Source organism: Molossus molossus, unplaced genomic scaffold (genome assembly GCF_014108415.1).
Source record: "Molossus molossus isolate mMolMol1 unplaced genomic scaffold, mMolMol1.p scaffold_m16_p_4, whole genome shotgun sequence".
NCBI lineage: Eukaryota > Metazoa > Chordata > Mammalia > Chiroptera > Molossidae > Molossus > Molossus molossus.
In genome coordinates, this window is record NW_023425377.1 from 44,972,494 (window position 1) to 44,999,944 (window position 27,451).

Sequence of the window (27,451 nt, forward strand, 5' to 3'; positions counted from 1 at the left end):
ATAAATAAATAAATAAATAAATAAATAAATCCTAGCAGGAGTAATATAGCATCCTTAAGAAGAAGATGTACTTATTTTTATACTGAAAGTAAATGTTAAGTAAAATTCTTATGTGTGTGTGTATATATCTAAATATATATTTTTTCTTTAGAGAAAGAACTTTAAAAGTGTGTACATAGAAATATTTCTAAAAATATTAAACTCAAGGAAATGTTAAATTATTTAAGTCTGAAATTATCTATGGTTACACATCCATGTATTCATTCATTCATACACAGATATTTATTACTCTCTTACTCTACAAGACTCAGAATACAAAATGAAAACAGTTCTTTTCCAGTAGAGCCTTTTAAGCTAGTTAAGAAATGAGAGATGTTCTCGAATAATTATGATGTGGTATAGTGTGGGATGGAGCCACAGAAGAGGTAGAAACTGAACTGAAATTCATGGGATTTTGAAAAAAGAGGTTCACGTATAGTGGGGAGAGCAGGGTGCCCTGAAGCCAAAAGCCAAGCCCATGATGAGATGGAGGGCAAGCACGGTTCATGGACAAAGCTGCATCTGAGCCAGCTGTTTACAGCCCTCAGTAAATAACCTAAATAACTGTAGAGAAAGGCATTCCCGGTGGAGGAAAACGGGTATGCAAGGGTGCAGAAGAGCACTGGAATAGAGTCCGTGTGTCAAGTGGGTCTGTAGTCAGTACAGTGAGGCTGGTACCAGGAAGGCAATAGGTAGATAAAATGTAGTTTCATACAAGACATAAATTCCGAGTCTGGACGCGGAGAATGGGAAAGTATTAAAGATTACGAAGACTTTAAGCCTCCATAGCTGAGATGGGGGTGACAGCCTTTAAAGAAATAGGAAAATCAGGTTAAACAAAAATAGCATTTTTGGAAACCATGATAAATTCAGGTTGTGTATCACTAAATATGAGGTACTGGGATAGCAACATAAATATCACGAGTAATATGAATAAATTATTTGGGCCCATATAAAAAGATCTCAGGTGACACAAGCATTACTTAATCTCACGCCACTGACATTGGCCCTCTCCTCAACAATGGCACAGCACGCGATGGCTCCTGTTCCCCGAGGCACCACTGTCTTCTTTGCATTTTGTATGTAATATGTACTGTACCTTCAACTGATTTACCTTTACCCTACTAGATGCAAAGCAATTTGAGGTCAAGATATATACCTGGTGTGCCTGGCTGGTGTGGCTCAGTGGTTGAGCATCGTCCCATACACCAAGAGGTCACTGGTTCAATTCCCGGTCAGGGCATATGCCTGTGTTTCAGGCTCATCCCCAGCAGGAGGCAGGCAGGAGGCAGCTGATCAATGTTCTCTCATTGATGTCTGTCTGTCTGTCTGTCTATCTGTCTCTCTCTCCTCTCCCTTCGTCTATCTTTAAAATCAATAAAAAGCATATTTAAAAAGATATATACCTGTTTTGTCATTATATTCTTCATGGTGGTTAGCAAAATGTCTTCTGTATATAACAGCCACTTAAAAAATAAAAATTTGAATGAATAGGGAAAGGAAATGAGTCTGCCTAGAGCACCTAAAGAAGACCAAAAGAAAAAGAACAAAGGAACTTTGGTATATTCCATAAGGAATGTTTTCCATTGATTGAAGACTATTGCGTTAAAGTATATGATATATAAATACAACCAATCTCTTTAAATCTCATACTGCTTTATTGTTTTGTCACTTTATTTCAATTAGTTTTAAGGTATTCCAAGCACCTGAATGTTAAAAAAGCAAGGTGATTTATTTTAACTTTAGGTCCAAGATTACTTAAAAAAAAAAAAGGAGGAAAGTGTTTAAATTTTAAATTTTCCCTATAAAACAAGGAAAGAATAATGAATTCAATAAATCTGAAATATTTTATGCAAATTTAAGGTGTGTATACCACAATATCCGTTTTCTGTTGTTGAAAAAAAATGACAGTAGTTTCAACATAAATGGTACAGGACCTCACTGCGTGTGAGACTTTATAGTCTCAAGCCCTTTTATTCCATTGCACACTGACAACATTCCAGTATGACAGGAAATTCTTATTTCATTTACAAATGATGCAACCGAATGTCAGGGTAACTTGTCTGAAGGCGTGTGGCTATTAAGCCAAAAAGCTGAATAAGTGTTCCCTGTCTTCTGACTTTTTCTCCTTTATTATTATTGTTAGTATTACATATTTGTTTAACCCCAATTGGTCACTCTCAGATATTCAGCTTTCCTCTTTATTTCGTGTAAAAGCAAAGCTTCCATCGTATTCAATAACTATTGAATCCTAAGTGTGGAAGCAGTATTTTTGTTTGGCAGGATTGAACATTTATGCCACTAGTAGGCTAATGTAAAAAATCAAAGGAATGAATATTCTTATAATCTTTTACAAATCATTTCTTCTCCCAAGACCATTTACTAGATCAAACTGTTTCCTATTTTCAGAGCGAATAAATAGGAGTATTCAAAATATTTTCCACACATATATAGTTTGACCTTTATAAATACTTTGAGAAATTATATAGCAATTTCATATTCTATCAATATTTTATTTTCAGTAGTTCCAAGATTTGAAGACAGTTAATTTGATTATATCCAAATCTATCCTCTTATTTCCCTGTATTGTGAGTTTTATTCACCGTGTTGCTGCGTCTTTTAGAAATGTGCACTGTATCTCCTCTTAGTCAACGCACTGTGAAAGAGCTGATAGCTGAATTTCCGCTGAAAGAGAATTGTTAGCTTGTCTAATGTGATTTCATTTTACAAGGACAGACAAGGAAAAACAAAGTTAGGTGAACTAAAGTCTGAACCCCCACTGGGAGAATATTGGTCTTTACAAAATAGTTCTGCAAACACAGGTTTGTTACTTCAAATCTCTGTATCTCATTTCTCCCATCTGTGGACTTTATTATGAGAATAAGGTAAAAAATAAATGTGAGCATGCTTTGAAAACTGTATGCAATATACTCTCTAACATGAAAATTTTGGAGAACATTATTATATCGATTTCAATTTTTCCAATGGGGATATTTTTCTACTCAGCTATATATACTTTGTTCTGTACTCTGAGGTGAAATAAAGCTGCTTAGTTTCCCACACAGATATGACATGGTGGGTGTTTTCCCTCATGTACTAACACTGTCAAACTGGTCAAAGGATGAGCTCAACTCTTCTCCTAAAAATATGCAAATATCAAGTTTAAAAATTAATTTTGTTTTTGTTATTTTTTTTTCTTTATTGATTTTAGAGAGAGAGGAAGGGAGAGAGAGAGAGAAACATTGATGAGAGAGAACATCAATTGGCCGTCCCCTGCATGTCCCCCACTGGGGATCGGGCCCACAATGTGGGCATTTGCCCTGACCGGGAATAGAACCGGTGATCTCCTGGCACATGGGTCAATGCTCAACTGAGCCACACTGGCCAGAATAAAAATTAGTGGTTAGAGTGTTGGCCTGCGGTCCCGAGAGACCCGGGTTTGGTTCCCGCTAAGGGCATGTACCTCAGTTGCAGTTTGCCCCTGGCCCTGGTTGGGTAGTGCGGGTGCAACCACTCGATGTGTCCCTTTCATGTCGATGTTTCTCTCTCTCTCTCCTCCTCTCTCCCCCTCCCACTCTATCTGAACAAAAAATAGAAAAATGTCCCTGGGTGAGGATAAATAAATAAATAAACAACAAAAAAATTAATTTTAAATGGAAACCTTCATTCATTTCCAAGTAAACATCTAAATGGAAAAGATTAAGCCAGAGGAAAAAAACTAGTTACCATTTCACTGAACAAGTGTTACTTTTGGTATACAGTTATAAAAATGTGCCTTTGCTGGTTTTCCAATAGTTAAAAAAGAGAAGGGGGAGGGAAGAGATTAACCAAAGAATTTATATGCATAACCCATGGACACAGACAATAGTGTGGTGAAGGCCTGGGTGAGGCGAGAGCAAGGTAGAGGAGGTTAATGGGGGAGAAGGGGGGGCATCTATAATACCTTCAACAATAAAGATAAACTTTAAAAAACAACAATAGATGTGCTTATGAAGCTCTCTAAATAGCATTATTACCAAGAGAACATTGCATTGCTTTATTGTTAATGTTGAGTATCAGACAGGATTTCACACTGTTAAGTTGATATCATCTTTAAAAAATATATAGTTAGAAGACATCGAGGTATGGATATTTGAACACATTGACATATGACATGTACAGGAGACCTCCAAACCCTTTCCCCTGCCAATAAAAAGGAATAGAATGAAAGTGACTTCCAATCTTTGTTGAAGCACCAATAAAACAGATCGCCGTTTGAAAGCAGTCAAAATCTGACTGTTCTTACTGTGTTTATTCCTAGCCAGTTTTATTTTGCTGCTGAAAACAGCTTTAACTCTACTGAGATTTATTTTACTTTTACTAACACTTCAACAGTATTGAAGATCTGTATATTTTACTAAAGTAGTAAAAGTTGAATTTATTTTTGTAAAACTGGAATAAATAAGTCAAAAGTACAGCCTTTAGCCAAATAAATGAGTACTGACTTTAAAATTATTTTCCAGTTTCAACTTTCAATAAAATAAATTGCATTTAATCACTTCAAAACTGCACTGCCTTCCATAATTAATTGCATGTTTGTACCTAGAAGCTGTTTTTATTTCATTATTTTAGCCAGAAAAATAAATGGGGAATGCACTGTGAGGAACCAGGAGAAATCTGGATTTGGAGTATTCATTCATCCAAGTCTTTGCTTTTCAATCATTGTGCCCTAATCTTGGCTCATCTTTGGCTAAACACCCAATTTTCCAGCCTTCACTAGTAAGCAGCTTGATAATCCAGTCAATATCCAATCGATTCTAGGAACAGCTCAAATTACTCGATTAGTCTAACAGCTACCATTTCTTTTAACATTATATGACATTGAGTGCCTAACAATAATTGAAATGAAATAAAAATGTATGTTCTTCACGAAAAATCTTATTTATGTTATGATTATGCATGTATATATAATTTTCATGAAGAGAAACATAGAGAATACTCTCATAAATTAATAATGAATGGAAAGATGTTTCTGAAGTTCTGAAGAATGTACTGTGCTTGTAAGATAGCCCATTAACAATAAAATCAAATTTTCATTACATCTACTATTAGTACATTTTTCTTAGACATGTGATCTTCTCAGCGTTTCTGATTCTATAACCATGAAATAGATAATATACACATAGATATATATGTGCATATATATACACATGTAAGTTACATTAAATGTTAATGTCTTTACAAAAATTTAAGATAAATACCAAATGAAAATACTATAGTAGTAATGGTAATAATATGACCTCCAATTGAAATATCAAAAATATCAAAGGTAATTCATTATTTTTCAATTACAGAAAAATTATCAACCAACATCTTAATTTAGGAAAAAATGGCAAGAAGAAAGGGAAACATAAATGTAAGTAATAGATAACTTTTGTTTTCAAAATTATTAGATTCCTACCTACTAGCTATATATCTTGATCACAGTCTAGAATATGTTATGTATCCTGGAACACTAATCCAATAATAATAAAACAAAGAAACCAAATGGTATATAATATGTTATGCAAATACAGCCATAAAGTTGCACAGATTTAAGTATCAAAGTCAGCAAAGATGCATAGCTATAAATGCACTTGCCAAACAGACCTTGGCACACCAAAAAGAAGAAAAAAGTTCTATGAGAAAATTGTTCCATGTGGGTTCTTTTTATATTTTTGTTTCATATAATGACATTGAAATGTATATTTTGTTCATGACCATTCTTTTAGCTGAAAATTAATATTAACAATAATCTCCTCCTATGTAGTCTTATATCTTCAAATACATGTATCTCCCACATCTGGAAAGATGATACAGGGGCTGTGTGCCCATATGTACATGTGTTTGTGCAGTCTCTTTGATGAACTTGGACATTTCTATCTCTTTAATAACACTGTCTATTTAATGAGCTAATTAGTAATTATGTTTTCAACATCTACTAAATTAATTTAAAAGTGATTGAAACCTGGATAGCCTAAAAGGGAATAAGTAAAATTTTTTTGACAACATGCTTACAAATAGAATAAAATATGTACACATCTTTTAGGTATCTCATCCATTAAAAAATAATTACTGAGTTCTAGACTGGTAATAGACTCTGGTATTACATTCTGTGGATGCTAAAATTAATAAAACTGAATATGTTTCCTCAACAAGTTTGCACTGTGGTGGTTACTGAACTACCCATATAATTCATTTTCTTTCTCTACTTGAACTGTGATTTTTCTTTCAGAAAGTATAAAATATAAGCATGAACTGGTTATTTAAATAATCAAAAAATACTTCATAAGTCTTGTCTTTGGCAAGTGATAATTCCAAACTCTAGATTAACAAAACCAATAAAATGTAGAAATCATTCATTGTAGTATGCAAATATTACTACATGTTAATTAACAAACATTTACACTATAAGTTATTGAAGCAGAATGAACATACGTTGTGTGTGTGTGTGTGTGTGTGTGTGTGTACTTTAATTGGGTAGAATTTCTCATTTCCTCTCTAGGGAAGCCTATATGAACAGTTATTGCAGATACTCCAAAAGATGGCTGCGCACACACATTCACCTTTCTGTAAAAATTGTCTTTGATACCTAATGATTTGTGTGCTCCAAAACCCTGCCCCTGACCAGAGCTTACCAACTCAGGGAGAAGACCCCTGATTCAAGCTGGAACACTCAAATTCTCTCTCCCAGGAATTTCACTTTTGGGTGGAGCAGCCCAGTAATAGGAAGCCACTGGCAGTCAAGGCTGGAAGGGGCCAGCCATCCTATGGTCGTGGATTACAGAATTACCTTTGTTATCACTTGTCTAGCAATGTTGTTCCGCTCTGCCTTCAACTAAGCAAATCACCCAGTCTTTTCTCAATAAATCCTCAAAACCAAAGAGGGCTGTGTCAATTTATATCACTTATAAGACAAATAATTGATAAAATATGTAAGTAATTGGGTGAGGGAAATGGAGGGACAAACTAAAACCACTTAACCTCTATTCTGGTATTCATTACAGATGATATTACCAAATATGAGATGACAATTACCCCTTTAAAGGGCCTGGCTGTTCAGAAAATATAAAAATGCCCATAGGATTAAGAGTACTATTATAAAAAAGAAGCAAGGTACAAAGTGTCCTTCTAACTTTATAAAAATAAAGTTATTCTCAGTCTACTTAATTTAAAACTGAAGGTTTAAAAACACTCACTTTAGTGAATTGTTTTTATTTATTAATATCTTACACTTAAAAGTTTAATCTATAGCAATCTAATATTGCTATACACAATCCTTGCATAAAGTTTACTTCAATACTACTTAAGTATTTAAAAAGATTCATTTTAATTTAGGCCACATTTGGAGGTTTTGTTTTTTTTTAAATAGCAACAGACTATAACAGATAAAATTTAAATATTATATAAAATCAAAGTATACCAGAGAGTCCCGGGTTCGGTTCCCATTAGGGGCACGTGCCAAAAAAATAAGTCTTTGATACTAAGTAAAAAGAAAATTTGGACAAATCACAGAAAAGGATTTTAAGTCCAAGGTAGAATTCATGATAAGTCCCCAAAATTAAAATATTAAATATTATTAAGGTATGTATCAAACTGTGCCTTATTTTTAAAAAAGTGTTTCAAAATAAGTATGTATCTGCTGTTCTGTTCAACGTTTATTGAAATCTGGATGCTTTCAGAATAGCTGCATTTTTTATAGGTATCATTCCTGTTCAGGTACACGGACTATTCAAGAATCCACTTCTTGCCTTGGTCAGGTGATCAGTTGACTGAAGCATCATCCCAAACACCAAAAGTTTGCAGGTTCAATCCCCAGTCAGGGAGCGTGCAGGAGGCAATGAATGGATGTTTCTCTCTTATATCAATGTTTTTCTCTCTCAAATCAATGAAGAGTGCATATCCTCTGGAGAGGATTAACAAAAAACAAACAAACAAAAAAATCCACTTCTTTCATTTGTATTAGAGAGAGACACTAAAAACCAGACTACTCATTTTCCCTTGTCTGGGAGTTACACACTACCTGTTTCAGTTCCAATTTTGCTAGTAACTCCTTTTATGCATTTGAGCATTTTCTTTTCTTTTTTTAATCCTCAGCTAAGGACATTTTTTCATATTTTGTTCAGATAGAGTGGGAGGGAGAGAGAGAGAGAGAGAAACATCGACGTGAAAGGGACACATTGAGTGGCTGCCACCCGTATGACCCAACCAGGGCTGGGGACAATCCGCAACTGAGGTACATGCCCTTAGCGGGAACCGAACCCAAGTCTCTCTGGACCGCAGGCCGACTCTCTAACAGCTGAGCCAAACTGGCCAGGGCCATTTCAGCATTTTCCTTAACCTGAAATATTTCCATCTTATTTCTTTAGCATGAATTTTTAATGAATTCCTACTGTAAACAAGAGACTCCATTACAAAGAAATGTGCATTTCTGTGATAAATCTATGTAACAAGACGTCTACCCACTTTCCTGATATAAAACTGTGGAGAATTTACTCGATATCACTGAGAGTGTATAGGAGTGTAGCAAGGCAAGAGGGCACAAGGAGAGGGGGCTGCTTGCTCTTCAAGGTCATTCCTGGTATTGACATAATAAACACTCAGTAAGACATTTTAAATCAGTAAACAAATCAATGAAATCATAAATTTATAAGACTATCAGAAAAAACTTTAGAAAATCATTAAACTGACTTAGGCATAAACCTTCCTTCTTGAACAGCTTGTTTATGAGGAATTACATCGTTGGGGGTAATCAGGGTGGGCTCTCAGGTCAGAATGAGGCAGGATAAGAAGAGGCTGGAAGAATTCCTTGACAAGTGTAATGGGGAAACTGAGACAGACAGCTGAACAAACTGGCCAAGCAATTTACAGCCAGGTCACCAGGCAGAAAGCCCCAGGTGCCTAGCAACAGGCAAATCTGTCACTGGACCTCACTCCAGGGTGGCCTTTCCTCCCCTGGCATGTCACTGGTCATGTGGCTTGGACACCCTGACCTTTCCTCCCTAGAGATAGCATCTAGGCCTCATTTGTATTTCAGCTCCAGGCCCAGAAAAGCAGCAAAGCAGGGTGGCCCTGGCAGGACCAGCTGCAATCACTAATGAGCCCCTGCCCTGGCACCAACCAATCCGTGGAGACTGTGACCCTGAAAGGGCACACCTGGAAAAGCTGATGAATATTCTACTGAGATCCTCCCCTAACCCTCCTCTAAACTCAGCCTCTAAAAACCCTCATGAAGGACCCAGGGCTTGCTCTCCCTCCCGGGAGTATGCTGGTGCCTTTCCCTTCTCCCTCTTCTTCCCCCCACAGGGGTACATCTCCTAAATTTGAAGGGATTCCACAAGACTTGCAACCAGGGGAGCACGAGCAGTGGCAGCTTGTCCTGAGCTAAACCCCTGGACCTGTCCCCAAGGCCCCCTTTTCTCTGACTCTCCAGTGAGGGACAGCAGCCCCACTTGGCTCACTCTTTCTCACAGTTTCTAGGAGCCCTGCCTAGGCTCCCCATTGCTTCTTCTATCCTAAGCCCTTCCTTATTTCATGTCCCCAGCTTTAATAAATGTGCTTTCAACGTCACCTGAACTGTTATGAAATCTTTTCTGCACGAAGTCAAGAACCCACACACCACAGGCTGGCCCGAGGCAAACCCACTCCGGCCCTGTCCCTGTCTGGTAACATTACCACCTGCTCTGCCAACCCTGACACCTACTAGCTCAGGGACCTTCGGAAAGTTACTTCTAGATTCTGGTTTCTTTATCTGAAAAATGAATTTAATAACAGTTCTCACCTCATCATGTTGTGTAGATTCAATGGCACAGAGTGATCAATAAGTGTTAGTCATTTTTTAACACATTCTGTCAGCTTACCTAAATCAAAAGATCAGCACTTTGAGCTAGACAATGATAGTGGCAGACTATAGATAAATTGACTGCAAACATCACATACCACCATACCTGATGAATGCTTTTAGAAAATGTTTTTATAGACTCATACTATTCAAGACTGTGCTCTTCATAAGGAAACATATTTTGGTGTGATCTTGCTTCCTATTATCTACCAGATTTTTCTTGGCATCCCTTTTGCCCTGCTATTTCCCTCCCAATACCAACCTGGGGATGTTAACTGATTTCCCCAAAGATTTTTACATTAGAAAAGGGATAGAAAGAAAAAAAAAGGAGGGACATCTGTAATACTTTTAACAATAAAGATAAATTTATAATTTAAAGGAAAAAACAAAAATATTTTAAAAAGAGAATAGAAATTTTGTTACATAGTCTTTCATGCTTTAGTGGAGGAGTATTTCTCTCCCACTGTTTTCCTGGTGACTTCTAACAAATAGGAAATTGGCACAACTGAAGATAACCCATCCTGTGAGCACCTGGACCATAATTCACAGTCAGAGGCGTCCATTCAAAGTAGCAGAGAGACGCTTCAGTAATTATGAAATCTTCTAAAAGTGAAATAGCCAATTAGTGGATTTCCATCTTAATTTTAAATTTTCATGGGAAACTCAAGTGTATTCAATTCTTTCACTTGCAATTATAGAGCTAATTAACAGAACTGGTGGTGCTCTGTGTATGATAATGACACTTAGTTGTTGGCTGGAAAACCAATGAAGAAATAGCAAATGAAATTTAATTCAACATGAAAATAGGACACATTGAAGAAGGGATGAGAACAGGTGCTGGCAACTTAAATATTAAATAGTTACACACCAGATATTCATATAGTTGTCTGGACATTTATGTGCCAAGTACACTTATTCAATGGGACAGTTATTTATAGACTGACAACCATTAAACTTCCACAAACCTAACCTATGGCTCAGATATATTTTCTAAAAAGTTCTAGATATCCTGGGGAACCTACATAACATTAAATCATTCAACCATGCTTTATTGTAATAGATAACTTGGAATACAAAGATAAATAAAATGTAGTCCACCTCTGATATCAAAATTGAGTAATAAAAAGCAGCCATGCCAGCATCCACGGTTATTCATAGTCTCTCCTTAAACATCCCTTTTGCCTTATTGCTCCAACCTCTCTGCCATGAGGGCACCCTTCCCTGGAACCTTCCTGAGGAGCAGCTGTCTCTCTCCTACAGGCTCAGGACCATCACGTGTAGAGGTTCAGTTGGTGTCCTGACTGCCACTGCGCGTATTCCCCTGCTCACCTCCACAAAAACTCAGTTTTGAATTTCCTATCATCAAATTATACCTACTGTCCCTCCTTGTCACAGTCAAGTATGGCAATGCTGGACCACTCTCCCTCAATTCTTGACAAACGTATTCCCTGGTTCTTGTAAATGTCTTCACTACTGTCATAATATTTTAAAATATTAACATCCACAAAAACCTACCTCCTAGTATTCTGGTTTCTCAAATCCTTAGCCTCTTACCTCTAATAATATAAAAACTCATCACCGCTTTACCTCACCCCTTCTATCTTAAGCCTTACTCTCTACCTTCCAGTAAATGCAACCCATACTCTCCATTTCCATTAACCCATCCTATGACCATCATCTTCTATCATTATTCCAACTCACTCTTTTTGTACCACCACAATTATTCAACCCCTCTAGGACCAACAGTTGATTAATCTAATCATTATTTTACTTATGCCCTTACTTTCCTTCTTGTTTAGCTTAAAAATCCATGGTCCTTGCCTGGCCAGAGTGGCTCAGTAGGTTGAGTATCTTCTCATGCACAGAAAGGTTGCTGTTTCAATTCCCAGTCAGAGCACATGACCACGTTGTGGCTTCATTCCCCAGTTTGGGTGCATACAGAAAAGCAGTCGATTAATGTTTCTCTCTCACATCACTGTTTCTCCTTCTCTCTCTCCCTTCCTCTCTCTAGGCATGCCCTCATGTCCTTAATTATAATCTTTATAATAATCTTTACCTTCAATTATTGTCACTCACCTGATTGACTCATTCAGTTTTTGAAAACACATCTGCAAATGCATCCAACTCTCTACTTGCACAGTTGAATGAGTTGAGAGCAAAAAGTGCTTTCCACATCATCCTTCTCATCCCAAGTTGTCAGGTCAAAATATGTAGAGTCAGCTCTGACCCCTGTCTTGCTCTCACATCCCCACATCCACTTCATCAGCAAATCCTATTGACTGTAAAAATATACCCAGCATCTAACTAGTTCTTACCACTTGTACTAATGCCATCCTAATCCAAACCATCATGTGACCTCCATGGATGAAAGGATTCTTGCTTCCTGCATTGCTCTCATATGGTACTGTCAACACACCATCCTCTACTACTCTCCTTGCTTACTGCCTACTAACCACACTAAACCTGATCTTTCCATTGACTTTTCCCTCTGCCTGAAATACCCTTCCCCCAGACAGCCACATGGTCCGCAACCTGAGGTTGGATGGTATTTTTAGTATCAAAATTAAGAAACTGGGAACCCATGAACTCTTTAGAGTAAAGACAGCAGAAACACTTGGATTGTCAATTTAGCTAGGAAGAGTGAAAAGTAAAGCCAAAAGAATCAAATATGGGGAAAGATATTGTGAAAAAAATTTAGGAAAGAGACTGTCTTATTATACCCCTGTAATGGTCTCTCTAATTAGGAGGCATGTTCTTAAAAACATTGATGGATCCAGCGGGAAACAGTCATGTAGCAAATGACACTTTAAATTAGTCACAGTTTTTTGTTTGTTTGTTTTTGCATGGAAGATTGCAGGGTTGAGGGGAATCTCAGATCTAAAATCTTGACACCTAAGACAACAATTATGCCCTGGCCGGTTTGGCTCAGCGGTTGGAGCATCAGCCCATGGATCAGAGAGTCCTGGGTTCGGTTCCTGCTAAGGGCAGGTACCTCAGTTGTGGTTTTTCCCCGGCCCCAGTTGGGGTCATGTGGGTGGCAGCCACTCGATGTGTCTCTCTCACATCAATGTTTCTCCCTCTCTCTTCCTCCCTCCCGCTGTATCTGAAGATAAATGAAAAAATGTCCTCAGATGAAGATAAGAAAAAAAAGAATAACAATTATTTCATCTAGTTACTCAACGACATTGGTTTCCTTCCCATCTCCCTCCTACTTATATACTAGAAATAACTTTAACTCTTCTAAATAAATATTTCTACCCCAATAAGTCTGTTTAATAGAAATATTCTAGATTCATACTTTTATTTTGCAGCTATTTGAACAAGTTGAGAGATAGAACAAAATTTTGTCTCAAAGAGTCATCCAATTAGAAAATATTTGCGTGCCCACTGCATGAAAACTATTCTATTAATTTTGTACAGAATATGCCAATTTTATAAATGGCCTCTGCACTCAAACCATATTACAAAAGAGAACCCCAGAGACACAGCTAATAAAATTGTAGAAAATGGTATATTCATAGAGAAGTTTATAGGATACTAAATCATTGTGAAACTTAACAGGAACGGAACTATTTGCCTGGTGAAATTAGAGACTTTAGGAAGGGGGCTAAGTTGCTCCTGTTAGACATTCCTCCTTGTGCGTATAGCAAACCATAATGAGGACGTTAGTAAAGAACCATTTCCCACCCAAAGTCACTACAGCTTGTGTTGTACAAAATTATTTTAAAACAATAAAAATGAAATGTAGACAGGATGAGAAACTGATGTGTTAACTTGCAAAATTCTAAAGCACTGTTATGAAACACATTTCCCATATTAGCAGGCCACTGGAAAGGAATCTGGCACAGGCCTGGCTGGCAGCAGTCCAGCCTGGGATCAAACAGCACCCTCGCCGAAGTGGTCACAGCCCATGAAAGACCCTAGAGCCTGAACATGTGCTAGAAAGTGTCAGAACCGGAGGGGTCCTCCTGTGCTCACTGACCAGCCTGCACTGCAGGTCTTTTCCTGGTCTGAAGGTGAGTCTGCACCCTTAGAGAAGATGACCCTTTACTTCCTTCATGGAAAAGTTAGATTATATACAGAAAATCACCTAAAAATGCCAAAGTTGTATATGCAAGTTAAATAAAAATTACTAAAATGAACAAGTAGACTAAGTACATCTTTATCTACTTTGATAAAGGACTGAGTGAAATTCTTGGAGCTGTGAAGCAAGCTATGCCTTTGTTCTCCTCACATCCTTTGTGCTGTAGTAAAGTCCTACTGTACCAAATGGCTGAGTTCCATTTTGTTTTGAAACCACTCTCAAAAATAATGCTGGACTTACAGCATGAGGTCCTGGGTTCAAATTTCACCTCTGTGACTGATTCATTGTGGACCTTTGGACAAATCACTTAGCTCTCATGATCCCTGGTTCTCTCGTTATTCGAAAGAAGGAAGGTTAACCAAGCAGCCTCTGTGCCCCATCATGTGCTATGATTTGAGCGATAACAAAAGATTATACCCAGAGTGTCCTGGAATAACACCTAGCACAGTTGTGTGTGAAATCAGTAGGAATGGAACTCAATAATCACCTATGTATCCTCTAGAATGTGATAAAACACAGAGAAACATGAGTAGGGGCATTGAAAAGGAAGGGGTGATTGGCAGAAACCTCTAGCAGGAGCAGGAGCAGGAGAAAAAGAGGGTTTGAGGAAGTATGGAGAAAGGAAGGCAAAGATCCGTGACTTTGTGTTGGTAGTCTCAGGGCACGGTGTGTCCCATTCTGCGGTTATTTTCCATGGCAGAAGCCAGTACATGTTTGGGAACAGGGAGTTCATTAATGCAACACAACTGAAAGCACACTGGGGAGACCTCAGTCTAACATAAAGCAGCATGAACAAGGAGAGTGTTTAGAATTAGGAAAACGAGGGCCCTGAACCAGTGTGACAAGGAAGGGTAGCCTGTGTAAAACAGACATTTCAGTTTAGTAAGCTGGAATCTCACCAAACTGGAAAAGTCAATGAATAGCTGTGATTAAACAATGATGTTAGACCATAAAATTGGGACATATTAACAAATTGGATCAAACATAGGACTAGAAGTTCATCTTTCTCTAATCTTTTAATGTGTAGTGAAATAGTGATAGCTGAGACATCTCACATTTAGCCAGCTTTTCTTGAGTTATGACGTTAATCAGCAAGGGTTTTAGGGACAGTCTTTGGCCCTCTGTGATCTCCACCCATTTCTCAGATGCACCCAAGAAAAAATCTGCCCCAGGGAGGAGTCACATACAGCACGGACTTTGGTGAGCTGTACATAACAAGCAAACTTGTTTTACATCCAGAGCTTTAAAATCCCTGTAATCAGAATTTTCTAAGGAAAGGAACAGAGAGAGATCCATTGTCTTCCATGACTTGTTTTTTGTTTGTTTGTTTGTTTTATAAGCATGAGACAGAGAGCTGAGAGCTGGTACTAATTCTTCAATGAATTTTCAAACATTGTTAAGCAAGAACTTTACAAGCGAGTTAGTCCTAAATGTCAGTTGTTGGCCAGCAACAGAGGCCATCTTCCTTCAGAGGGAATCTATTCCTTCAAAATAACGAACACCAAGTTTATATATTAAAGGAAAACCCAAACAAGCATCACAAAAAACAACAGATTTTCAAATAAATGTAGTTGTTCTGAGGCATTGGCATCTGTTGACTCAGTACTAGAAAAATAACAGACTTCTTCCACATGAATGAGTTCCAGAAAGCAAGTTTTATTTGCAGCATATGAAGAAGGTCATTGCACAGAAACTAAAGAAGAAAAAGAAACCTGCAAACTGACATACGCAAAGTAGAATACACAGATCCCTGACTGTTCAAAATAAAAAATACTTCTCCCAGGCAGCTACTCGGAGAGAGGCACCTCCTTCACCTGAACACAAAGGCAGCATCAGAAGAAGGGAAAGAACACAGCATTTCATAGGCTGCATGACTATTTGGGGACCTTCTCAGCTTTTCTTTCTTGTGGTAAATGACTTTGGACTTAACTTTCTGGACCTGACAATTGTTTGGGAGAATTCTGGGAGTACCTCTTGCCGTTGGGAACTCTCTCAGATTTTATTCTAGAGGAAGAGTAAAGCATCTGCAGATTCAAACATCATATATTCACTATGTAAAATGTGAAGTCAATGAATAGCTGACAAGACTTGCATCTGTTTCCCAAATAAAGTTAAATTATTTGAACTGTTTTCTAAATTCTTCACATGTGTCATAGAAGGAGGTTTGCTCCTAAAACATGCTTAAAGCAAGTAAAGACCATTTCAAAATGAGCTCCTTTATACCAAACACAAAATAGATGGCCAATGAAGAATTGGAGCAATAAACAGACCTCACCTCCAGTCCTGGCTCAGTCACTGGATAATTGTGTACAAATTCCTTAACCTCTGTTAGCTTCAACTTCTTCATGTAAAATGGACCTTACACCTATGTGACACGCCTGCTGTAGGATAGGAAATAATATGTGTAAAACACCTGATACATTTCTGACAGAGTATTTACACCTAAAGATGATTGCTAATAATACTATTAGAAATATCTATTAGCTCATGTGCTAATGATGAAAATATTTTTAAATGTAAAATTTTCTCCAACTAAATGCCAAGACAGTAGTTTTTTGTGTTTGTTAGCACATCTCTATGTTAATTTGCCAAGTCTCCTACAATTCCTCTTTTTTTTTTTTAACTCTAGAAATTATATAGCTTTATTCTTTTTATTTTTCATGTTTGCTTATTTTAAAAATAAATGTATTGGGGTGACATTGGTGAATACAATCATATAGATTTCAACTGTGATCATATAGATTTCTATGGTATAAGCTCTGTATTCTGCACTGTTGTCCACCAGCTAAGGTCAAATCATCTTCCATGACCATGTATTAGGCTCTCTACCCCTGACCCCCACATCTCCTTTCTCCTGGTAACCACCACACTGTCGTCTGTGTCCGTGAGCTTTAGTTTTACATCCTACATATGAGTGAAATCATATGGTTCTTAGTTTTTCCTGGCTGACTTATTTCATTTAGTAAATGGCAGTATTTTGTCTTTTCTTATGGCTGAGTAGTATTCCATTGTGTATATGTACCACACCTCCTTTATCCAGTTCTCTATCTCAGGACACTGGTTGCCTCCATGTCTTGGCCACTGGGAATAATGCCACAGTGAACATAGGGGAGCATATATCTTTGTGAATACATATTGTTGAGTTTCTCAGGCAAATACCCAGGAGAGGGATTGTTGGGTCAGGTGGTAGCTCTACTCTAAAGTTTTTGAGGGACTACCACACTGTCTTCCATAGTGGCTGTACCAGTCTACATTCCCAACAGTAGTGAATAAGGGTTTCCTTTTCTCAACCTCTCCCACACTTGTTATTACTTGTCTTGTTGATAAGTGCCACTTTAACAGGTATAAGGTGCATTTCATTGTAGTTTTTATTTGCATTTCCCTAATAGTGAAGTTGAGCATCATTTAATATATCTGTTGGCTATTTGTATGTCTTCTTGGGAGAGGTGTCTGTTCAGGTCCTCTGTCCGTTTTTTAGTTGGATGGTTTGTTTGTTTGGTGTTGAGTTTTTCTTTTTTTTTTTTATCCTCACCTGAGGACATTTTTCCATTTTTTGTTCAGGTAGAGTGGGAGGGGGAGAGAGGAAGAGAGAGAGAAACATCGATGTGAAAGGGACACATCGAGTGGCTGCCACCCACACGACCAACCAGGGCCGGGGACAAACTGCAACCGAGGTACATGCCCTTAGCGGGAACCAAACCCGGGTCTCTCGGGACCGCAGGCCGACGCTCTAACCGCTGAGCCAAACCGGCCAGGGCTGGTGTTGAGTTTTTAAAAAAAATATATTTAGGATAGTAATGCTTTGTCAGAGTTTGCAAATATCATCTCCCATTTGGGTGGATGCCTTTTTGTTTTGTTGTCAGTTTCTTTTGCTGTGCAGAAGTTTCATTTATTTTTGCCTTTCCATACTTCCCTTGCCTTTTCGGTCAAATTCATGAAATGTTCTCTATGACCAAGGTCCATAAGTTTAGTACCTATCTTTTCTTCTATGTAATATATTATTTCAGATCTTATATTTAGGTCTTTGATCCATTTTGAATTAATTTTTGTACATAGGAACAAACTGTAATCTGGTTTCATTCTTCTGCATGTGGCTTTCCAATTTTCCCAGCACCACTTATTGCAGGGGCTTTCCCTTCTGCACTGTGTGTTTCTGGCTCCTTTGTTGAAAATTATTTGCCCATATATATGTGGTTTTATTTCTGGGCTCTCAGTTCTGTTCCATTGATCTGTGTGTCTGTTTTTCTGCCAACACCATGCTGTTTTGATTATTGTAGCTCTGTGGTATAGTTTGAATTCAGGTAGTGTAATACCTCCAGCTTTGGGGTCTTTTGTGGTTTTGTACCAATCTAATAAGATTTTTTTAGTCTATTTCTTTAAAAAATGACATTGGGCCCTGGCCGGTTTGGCTCAGCGGTTAGAGCGTCGGCCTGCGGTCCTGAGAGACCTGGGTTCGGTTCCCGCTAAGGGCACGTACCTTAGTTGCAGTTTGTCCCCGACCCTGGTTGGTCGTACGGGTGGCAGCCACTCGATGTGTTCCTTTCACATTGATGTTTCTCTCTCTCTCTCTGTTCCTCTCTCTCCCTCCCACTCTACCTGAACAAAAAATGGAAAAATGTCCTCGGGTGAGGGTAAAAAAAAAAAATGACATTGGGATTTTGATGGAGATTGTATTAAAGCTGTATATTGCTTTGGGTTATATGACCATTTTAATTATGTTGATTCTTCCAATCCATCAACACTGAATATTTTTCCATTTTGTTGTGCCTTTTTCAGTCTCTTTTAATAATGCTTTGTAGTTTTCAATGCATAGGCCTTTCACATTCTTTGTTAGTTTTATTCCTAGGTATTTTATTCTTTTAGTTGTAATAGCAAAAACTTTTTCTGAAGTTTCATTGTTAGTATACAGAAAAGCAGTGGGTTTTTGTACATTAATTTTGTATTCTGCAACTTTACTGTATTTGTTTATTGTTTCTAATACTTTTTTGAGTGAGTCTTTGGGGTTTTATATATACAGAACCATGTCATCTGTAAAAAGTGACACCTTTACTTCCTCCTTTACAATTTGGATGCCTGATTCCTTTTCTTGCCTGGTTGCTCTTTCTAAGGACTTCCAGAGCTCTGCTGAATAAGAGTGGTGAGAGTGGGTATCCTTGTCTGGCTCCTGATTTTAAAGGAAAAGCTTTCAGTTTTTCACCACTGAGTATGATATTGGCTGAGGGTTTGTCATATACAGTCTTTATTATATTGAAGTACCTTCCTTTTATACCCATTTTACTCAATGTTTTAATCATAAATAAATGTTGCATCTTATCAAATGTTTTTTCTGTATCTATTAATAAGATCATATAATTTTATCCTTTCTTTTGTTGGTGTAGTGTCTTATATTGATTGATTTCCCTATGTTGAATCATCCTTGTGCTCCTGGAATGAACCCCACTTGATTATAATGTATTATTTTTTCAATGGATTGTTGTACTAGATTTGCTAGTATTTTATTTGGGATTTTTTATCTGTTCTCATCAGAGATATGTTGTATTGTCCAACATATGGTCAATTCTTGAGAATATTCCATGTGCACTGGAGAAGAATGTATAATCTGATGTTCTGGGATGAAAGGCGCTGTAAATGTCAATTATGTCCATTTGGTCTGTGTCATTTAAGGCCAATATTTCTTTATTGATTTTTCTGTTTGGATGATCTATCTAGAGTTTTCAGTGCAGTATTAAGGTCCCCAGCTATGATTAGGTTTTGGTCTGTTTCTCCCTTTAGTTCTGTTATATATATTTTGGTGCTCCAATATTAAGAAGTATTATATCTTGATGTAGTATCCCCTTTACCATTATAAAACGTTCATATTTGTCTCTTGTTATCTTGAAATCTATTTTGTCAGATATAAGTATGGCTATACCTGCTTTTCTGTGGATGTTATTTGCTTGGAGAATCATGTTCCACCTTTTCACTTTGCATCTAGCTTTGTTTTTGCAGCTTACATGTGTCTCCTGAAGGCAGTACATGGTTGGGTTTTGTTTCTTAATCCAGTCGGCTACTATATGCCTCTTTATTGGTTAATTTAGTCCATTTACATTTAGGGTAATTACTGATGTATGAGGATTTTCTGTAGCCATTTTATCTTTTTTTTTCTGGTAGCTCTGTGCCTCCATTGGCTCTTATGCTTTGTGTTTTTATTATTTTTGTTTGGTGGTATCCCACACTTCTTTCTTCTGTTTCCTCTTTTTTTTAAGCCATTTGTCTTTGTTTTTGTTTTGTGTGTGTGTGTGTGTTACCATTACATTTATGGAAAAGAAAGTTTTAGATATACAGCAGGTTTTTTTCTTTTAAGTATATCTGCTCTCCATTCTCCTTTGCAAATTCAAACCTTTATCTTCTTCTTTTACGTTTTTGTCATCACAAATTTTCCCTGTTTTTGCTGTTAAGTTTGTTGGTAGTCTCACTTGTAGTTTTGTGACCTTTTGTTCTTTGTCTCGGGTAGAATAACCTCCTTGAGTATTTCCTGCAATGAGGTTCTCTGGTGGTAAATTCCTTCAGCTTTCTGTATCTCTGGAAAAGTCGTGATTTCTCATTCATATGTTATTCTTGGCTGGTAGTTTCTTTTTTTTTGGTAGCTTGAATTTGGTTCCACACTCTTCTGGCTTGTAGAGTTTCTGCTCAGAAGTTCATTGATAACCTAATGGGTTTTCCTTTAGAGGTCACTTCCTCCTTTCCCTGGCTGCCTTGAGAATTCTTTCCTTGCCATTCATTTTTGACAGTTTTAATACAATGTACCTTGGAGAAGGCCTCTTTGGATTGAGGTAACTAGGTGTGCTGTTTGCTTCTTGGATTTGATAATCTAGCTCATTCCATAGGTTTGGGAAGTTCTCATCAACTATTTGTTTGATATATATATACTGCTGAAAACTATATATATATATACATACACACACACACACACACACACACATATATATACATATATATATATGGCTTTTATACACACACACACACACACACACCCATATATGGCTTTTATACACACGCACACGCACACACACACACACACATACACGGCTTTAATTCTCACCCAAGGATACTTTATTTTGAATTGATTTTAGAGAGAGGGAGAGAGAAAGAGAAACATTGATATGAGAGAGGAACATCAATCGGTTGCCTCCCATATGTGCCCCAACTGGGAAGCAAACCCACAGCCTAGGCGTATGCCCATGTCCAGAAGTTGAACTTGCAAACTTCTGGTGTGCAGGACGATGCTCCGACGAACTGAGCCACATGGTCAGGGCTATTTGTTTTCCTTAAAAGTCTGAATAGAGAGGCAAACTTAGAGTGATTGCTTCTATAGACATCTTTAAGGACTTTTAGAAACCCTCCTTATCAGTACTTGAAACTGATGGTCCTTATGATTTTAATTAAATTTAGCTTCAAACCTAGCTCTAGGAATCTCCTTTCTCTCCCCTCCCCCTCCCACTTCTCTCCCTCTCCTTCCTCCCCACCCAAAGACCTACTTAGCCTTTCTCCCAGCAACCCCAAGGCAGCAGAAGACAGTAGCCGGGACCTGAATGATGGTCACACTCGTCTGGACCTCTGGCCAGATAAAGGTAACATCTTTATCCAAGTTATGTTTCAGTTCCTGAGCCCTAAGATGGAATGACCCCCAGGCTACTTTTCCATGAAACCAGACAGAGGAACACTGGAAAAGACCTCAGAACTATCCTCAAGACCCGAAGAAATGTTTTATTACCCTGTCCTCACCTCCAACCAATCAGCTCCCAGCATGACCCCTTAACCCATGGTGTCTTGTGATTTTGTCCTGTATAATCTGTAACCTACACACAGGCCATCAGGGAGTTGGGTCTTTAGAGCATTAGCTTCTTGTCTCCACATGGGACAATTCAATATTAACTTATTTCTTCGTTCTATACTGCAAACTCCTGATTGTGCATTTCATGGAGCCAGGGCACACAGACAAGTGGACCTAAGGAAAAACATTGGGGTTCCACTAACATACTTTTCTAATTATCCATGAAATAAAAATACTAATTTTAAAAATTGGATATCCTATTCAAATATTTAATACAATAACAATGCCAGGCTCTAAGAGAAAGAAAGGTGGAAATTTAGGAGAAGAATAGAGAAAAGAGATACAAAACTACTACACAAATGTATGTCTCAAAAATCCCAACAATAATAAATCAGATAAAGAACATTTTAGTACAGTGGAGACTGTACTACTGAAACATGCCAAAGTTTGTGAACCATTTGAGGATTGGTGCATATGTATAAATGAAAATTGAGACACAAAGGCTAATTAAGTCATACAGTTTAAGGAAACACCATATTGTTTTCCATAGTGGCTGCACAAGTCTGCATTCCCACCAGCAGTGTACTAGAGTCCCCTTTTCTAAACATCCTCAGAAGCACTTTTTTTTTGATAATTGATGGCAGCCTTTCTGGCAGGTATGAGGTGATAGCTCATGGTCATTATAATTTGCACTTCTCTGATGATTAGTGACATTGAGCATTTTTTCAGATGTCTCTTGGCCATTTATATGTTCTCTTTGGAGAAGTGTCTATTCAGGTCCTCTGCCCATTTTTTTTAAATGGATTGTTTATCTTCCTTCTGTTGAGTAGTATGATTAGTTTATATATTTTGGAAATTAACCTCTTATCTGATGTATCATTGGCAAATATATTCTCCCATACAGTGGGTTCCCTTTTCATTTAGATGCTGGTTTTGGTTTTTTTCTGTGCAGAAGCTTTTTAGTTTGATGTAGTCCCATTTGTTTATTTTTTTTCCCTTGTTTCTCTTGCCCTAGGCAATGTATCGGTGAAAATTCTGCTACATGTGATGCCTGAGATTTTTCTGCCTACATTTTTCTTCTAAGATTTTTATGGTTTCAAGACTTACACTAAAGTCTTTTATCCATTAAACAATTTAAAATGAAACTGCCATTTGACCCAGTGATCCCATTTCTAGGGATACATTCTAAGAAGCCTGAAACACCAATCAGAAAAAATATATGCACCCCTATATTCATAGCAATGCTATTTATGATGGCTAAGATCTGGAAACAGCCCAAATGCCCATTAGTAGATGAGTGGGTAAAAAAGCTGTGGTACATATACACAATGGAATACTATGCAGTTGTAAAAAAGAAAGAACTCTTACCCTTTGAGACGACATGGGGGGATCTGGACAGTATTATGCTAAGTGACATAAGCCAGTCAGAGAAAGACAGATAGCACATGATCTCATTTATTTGTGGAATATAATGAACAAAATAAGCTAATGAATAAAACAGATCCAGAGACATGGAAGTAGGAAACAGACTGACAAATCTCAGAGGGAAGAGGAGTAGGGGGATGGAAAAAGATAAATCAAAGAACTTATATGCATATTTGCACAACCAATGCACACAGACAACATTGCAGTGAAGGCAGGGGTTGGGGGCAGGAGCAGGGAGGAGGGTGTCAATGGGGGGGAGGGACATCTGTAATACTTTCAACAATAAAGATAAATTAAACAATAATAATTTTTTTAAATAAAAAGTTATACAGCTTATTGATTTATGCTGAGATCCCGTTCCTTTTATTTCATTTTCAACCTTTCTCTACCAGCATCCCAAATCAAATAGTTGATGAGATTCAGGCCAGTAGATATATATTCCCAAAATTATTGCTCAGATTATTTGAATATAATAAAAAATCTTTAAAATGTATACTGTTTCATAAAAGTGAGAAAATCAAAAATCAAAAACATACAAACATCTAGTTATAAAGTAATTAAGTCATGGGTATGTAATGGACAGCATGGTGACTACACTTAATAGTACTATATTGCATATTTGAAAGTTTCTAAGAGAGATCTTAAAAGTCCTCATCAGTCACACAAAGAAAAAAAACAATGTAGATATTTATAAACAGAAGACCAAGTTCGACTGTTAAATCTTAAGAGATTTTAAAATGCAAGAAAGAAAACAATGCTAAAAGAAGCCACACTCAACAAAATCCAGGAGCTATTTATTAGTCACTGAATACAAAATTATTTTTAAATGATCTGCTTTTTTGGTTGGGCACTGACTCCTATCAGAAAAAAAATCCATATTTTCTCAATATGCTTAAAAAATTAGATAGCCAGAGGGGAGTTAATACATACCTTGAAAGTATGGTCATTATTTATTTCAGTTTGATATTTAAAGAGTCTGACCATTTTATTCACTGGAAAAATCTTCATAAGGTCTGGCAAATATGCAAATTAATAAAATAAACATAGTATTACTAACTTCTAGGCCTAATATTTAGAAATTAGGTTTCTGGTTTATAGAAAGATGGATTTCCTTATAAGTTACTTTTATTTTGTTCTTTTAAATGAGCCTCAGACTTTAAATTTAATTAAGAAATAAAGCTATGTGCATGGATTTTGAAGTTACAATTCACTATACAATTTTTTATCCTCACCCAAGGACATTTTTGCATTTATCTTCAGATAGAGCAGCAGGGAAAGAGGGAGAAAAAGAGAGAGAGAAACATTGACGTAAGAGAGAGACACCAAGTGGTTGCCACCCACACGACCCCTACTGGGGCAAGGGACAAACTGCAACCGAGGTACATGCCCTTAGCAGGAACCGAACCCAGAATTCTCCAGTCCGCGGGCTGACACTCTAACCACTGAGCCAAACAGGCCAGGGCCACTATACTATTTTTAATCCACAATACATTTTTTTCTCTTATGAGTTTCATCTGGTTTACACAGACATTATCTGATGTGAATAAAATTAATTTTGTGTTAATAATGGTTTTGAGAATTCTTTCACTTCTTGAAAGACCTCTGATAAGAAGTTGAGCAGAGACGTGTGTGACGTAGACGGAACAAGGGGGAGGGTGAAGGGAAGAGGAAGAAAAGAAGGCAGCAAGCATATGTGATAAAGACTTAAGTTTGAAGTACGTTAAATTTGGAGGTTGAATAAACATTTTGGTATGAATATATTCATTAACAGAGAGTAAACACTGGAGAAGATACAAAGAGAAAAAAAGCCAAGAATTATAGACCATTCTACCATTAATTTTTTTATACTTACATTAAAGGGCATTGCCAATCAATAAATGCAAAAGTTTAATTGATTTTTTGCCATCAGCTCTGAAAATGAATAAAAAAGCTATAAATAGTAATGATGTAACTGAGCTATGCTATCAATGACAAATATTAGTATTGTGTGATTATTAATAAGATTTTTCTTTCAAAAGTAGCACATTATATTTTCTGTACTTTTTATAAGGAGCCATCCAAAAAAAAAAAAAGAGAGAGAAATATTTCAATTTTAGTAAACAATGATACCAGTAAGAACAATTATTGTTTAATTAACTAATAGTTATTGGGGAAGTTATTTAATAGTAATTTATGACACATAATGTCATAAGCACACAATATTTTTTACAAACAGCCAGAAATAATGCCATTTGTATAGTTTAAGAACAAGCTTCTTCATAATTTCAGGTGGTTTCCTTTAAAGGAAATACTAACAGCAAACACACATATAGTGCTTCCATGTCGTACACATTGTTACGTGTTTTTTGTGTATTGACTCATATGGTCCTCTAAACAATCCTATCAAGCAGATATGTTATTATTCTTAGTTTATATATAAAGACATGAAGTCACTGCAGTTAAGAATCTTGCCCCAGACCACACAACTAGTAGGATTTAAACCGGGATTTTACCCATGATCCAAATCACTAAGCTATACTACTCTATGTAATAATGCTTGCTATAAATTAAGGCTGATATTCACTTTAGGAGAATGTCATAGGTGTGTAAAGTTAGTTTCTTTCTTTTTTTATTAAAGTGGAAACCAGCTATAAAACATAAAGATCAATTATGAAAGTCAACCTTCCATTTATCCTTTGCTTTTATACTGAGATCAGTGAAGATTCATCTTTGGCTCCTTTTGAAATTGCTTTTGTTTTTTCCAAAATTTTTTTTGAAATATCCTTTTTTTTGTTGCACAGTGCTACAGCCCAACTCTATCAAAGCTCTTTAAGAAAAAGAAAGGGAAAAAAAGCATAAATATGGGAACCACAATAAATGGAATGCTAACAAAAGGGCAGCACATGTTAAATCAAACAACACTAAGCTGTCAAATGAATTGCTCAAGTTTTTTAGTTGTTTTTTTTCTAAGTTTCATTTTTAATGACCTAATGACCCAGACTTTAGTTGTTGCTGCTGTGAATCCTCATCCAAGAATATTTTTCCACTTATTTTCAGAGAATAGATGGGAGGAGGAAGGGGAAGAAAGAGAGAATGGAGAGAGAGGGGAGGGGATAAACATGAATGTGAGAGAGACTCATCGATTGGTTGCCTCACATGCCTTGACCGGGGCTGAGAATCAAACCTGCAACCCCGGTATGCACTCTTGACCGAGAATCAAACCCATGACCCTCCAGTGCATGGGCTGATGCTCTAACTACCGAACCACACTGGCCAGGGCCAGAACTTGCTTTAACCAGCTGAGTCAGAAAGTTTAAGTGCCAAAGTAAAGCCATCAGATACTTTCTGGGTCAATAAATTGCATCCAACATAGAGAAGTTAGGATATGCAGAGGAAACAAATTACAGTATTAGATTTTCAAGACATGTCACACAAATCTCAGTTCTTAGGGCATTACAGACGGTCCCCTCTTCTACCAAGGAGAGTCTTAATAAGCACTGAATTCTAGGCAACATTAACTCTTGAGCTCCAAGAAAGAAATTCAACATCAATTCTCATCACTCTTCCAGATCATTCTACTGGCATCATTTTTCTCATATGTCACTTCTTGGTGTAGGTGACCAGTTGCCACAACGACAGCTCTTCAGGGAAGGGATGAGAGTGCTGCTGCCACTACCCAGAATGAACTCAGGCAGTGAATATATCATCTCTTCATGATGCCCAAGCCTCACTGGCACCCACCTTGGAAAACTGAGTCCATTCCCGCCACAGTGCTTCTGGCTGCCGCCGCTGTGCACCAATGTCCTGTTCAAACCATCCTTTGGGAAGCGGAGGGAACACAGGGCTGCCGCTAGGATACCTGTGTCTTCTCATTTTCTGCCCTTAAAGACATTATCTGGTTATCGGCTCTCCTAAGTAACAGCTGAAGAAACTCCCATGTCTCTTCTAGTATTTCATCAGTACAAAACAAGCCAAGGACTAAAGATATTTCTCAGTTATTCCCACCTCTTCTTTCTTTACTTAAAAAAAAACAAACAAAAAAAAAACGTTTTTATTGATTTTTTAGAGAGAGATAGAAACATCAATGTGAGAGAGAAACATTTATTTTTTATTTTTTTTTTTTTATTTATTTATTTTTTTTTTATGAATTTTTATTTATTTTTTTGTTACAGATATTTTACCTTTTTACCCCATTGGCACCCCCCACCCCACCCCCTCCACCCTGTCCCCGGCTTAGTTGTCCATGTCCATT

General features: G+C 37.2%; 1 protein-coding gene across 1 annotated transcript in view; it reads right to left on the bottom strand.

Moving 5' to 3' along the window:
* Nucleotides 1–27,451, bottom strand: part of CHSY3 (chondroitin sulfate synthase 3) — a 322,516-nt gene that overhangs the window by 136,999 nt on the left and 158,066 nt on the right. The window lies entirely within an intron of this gene.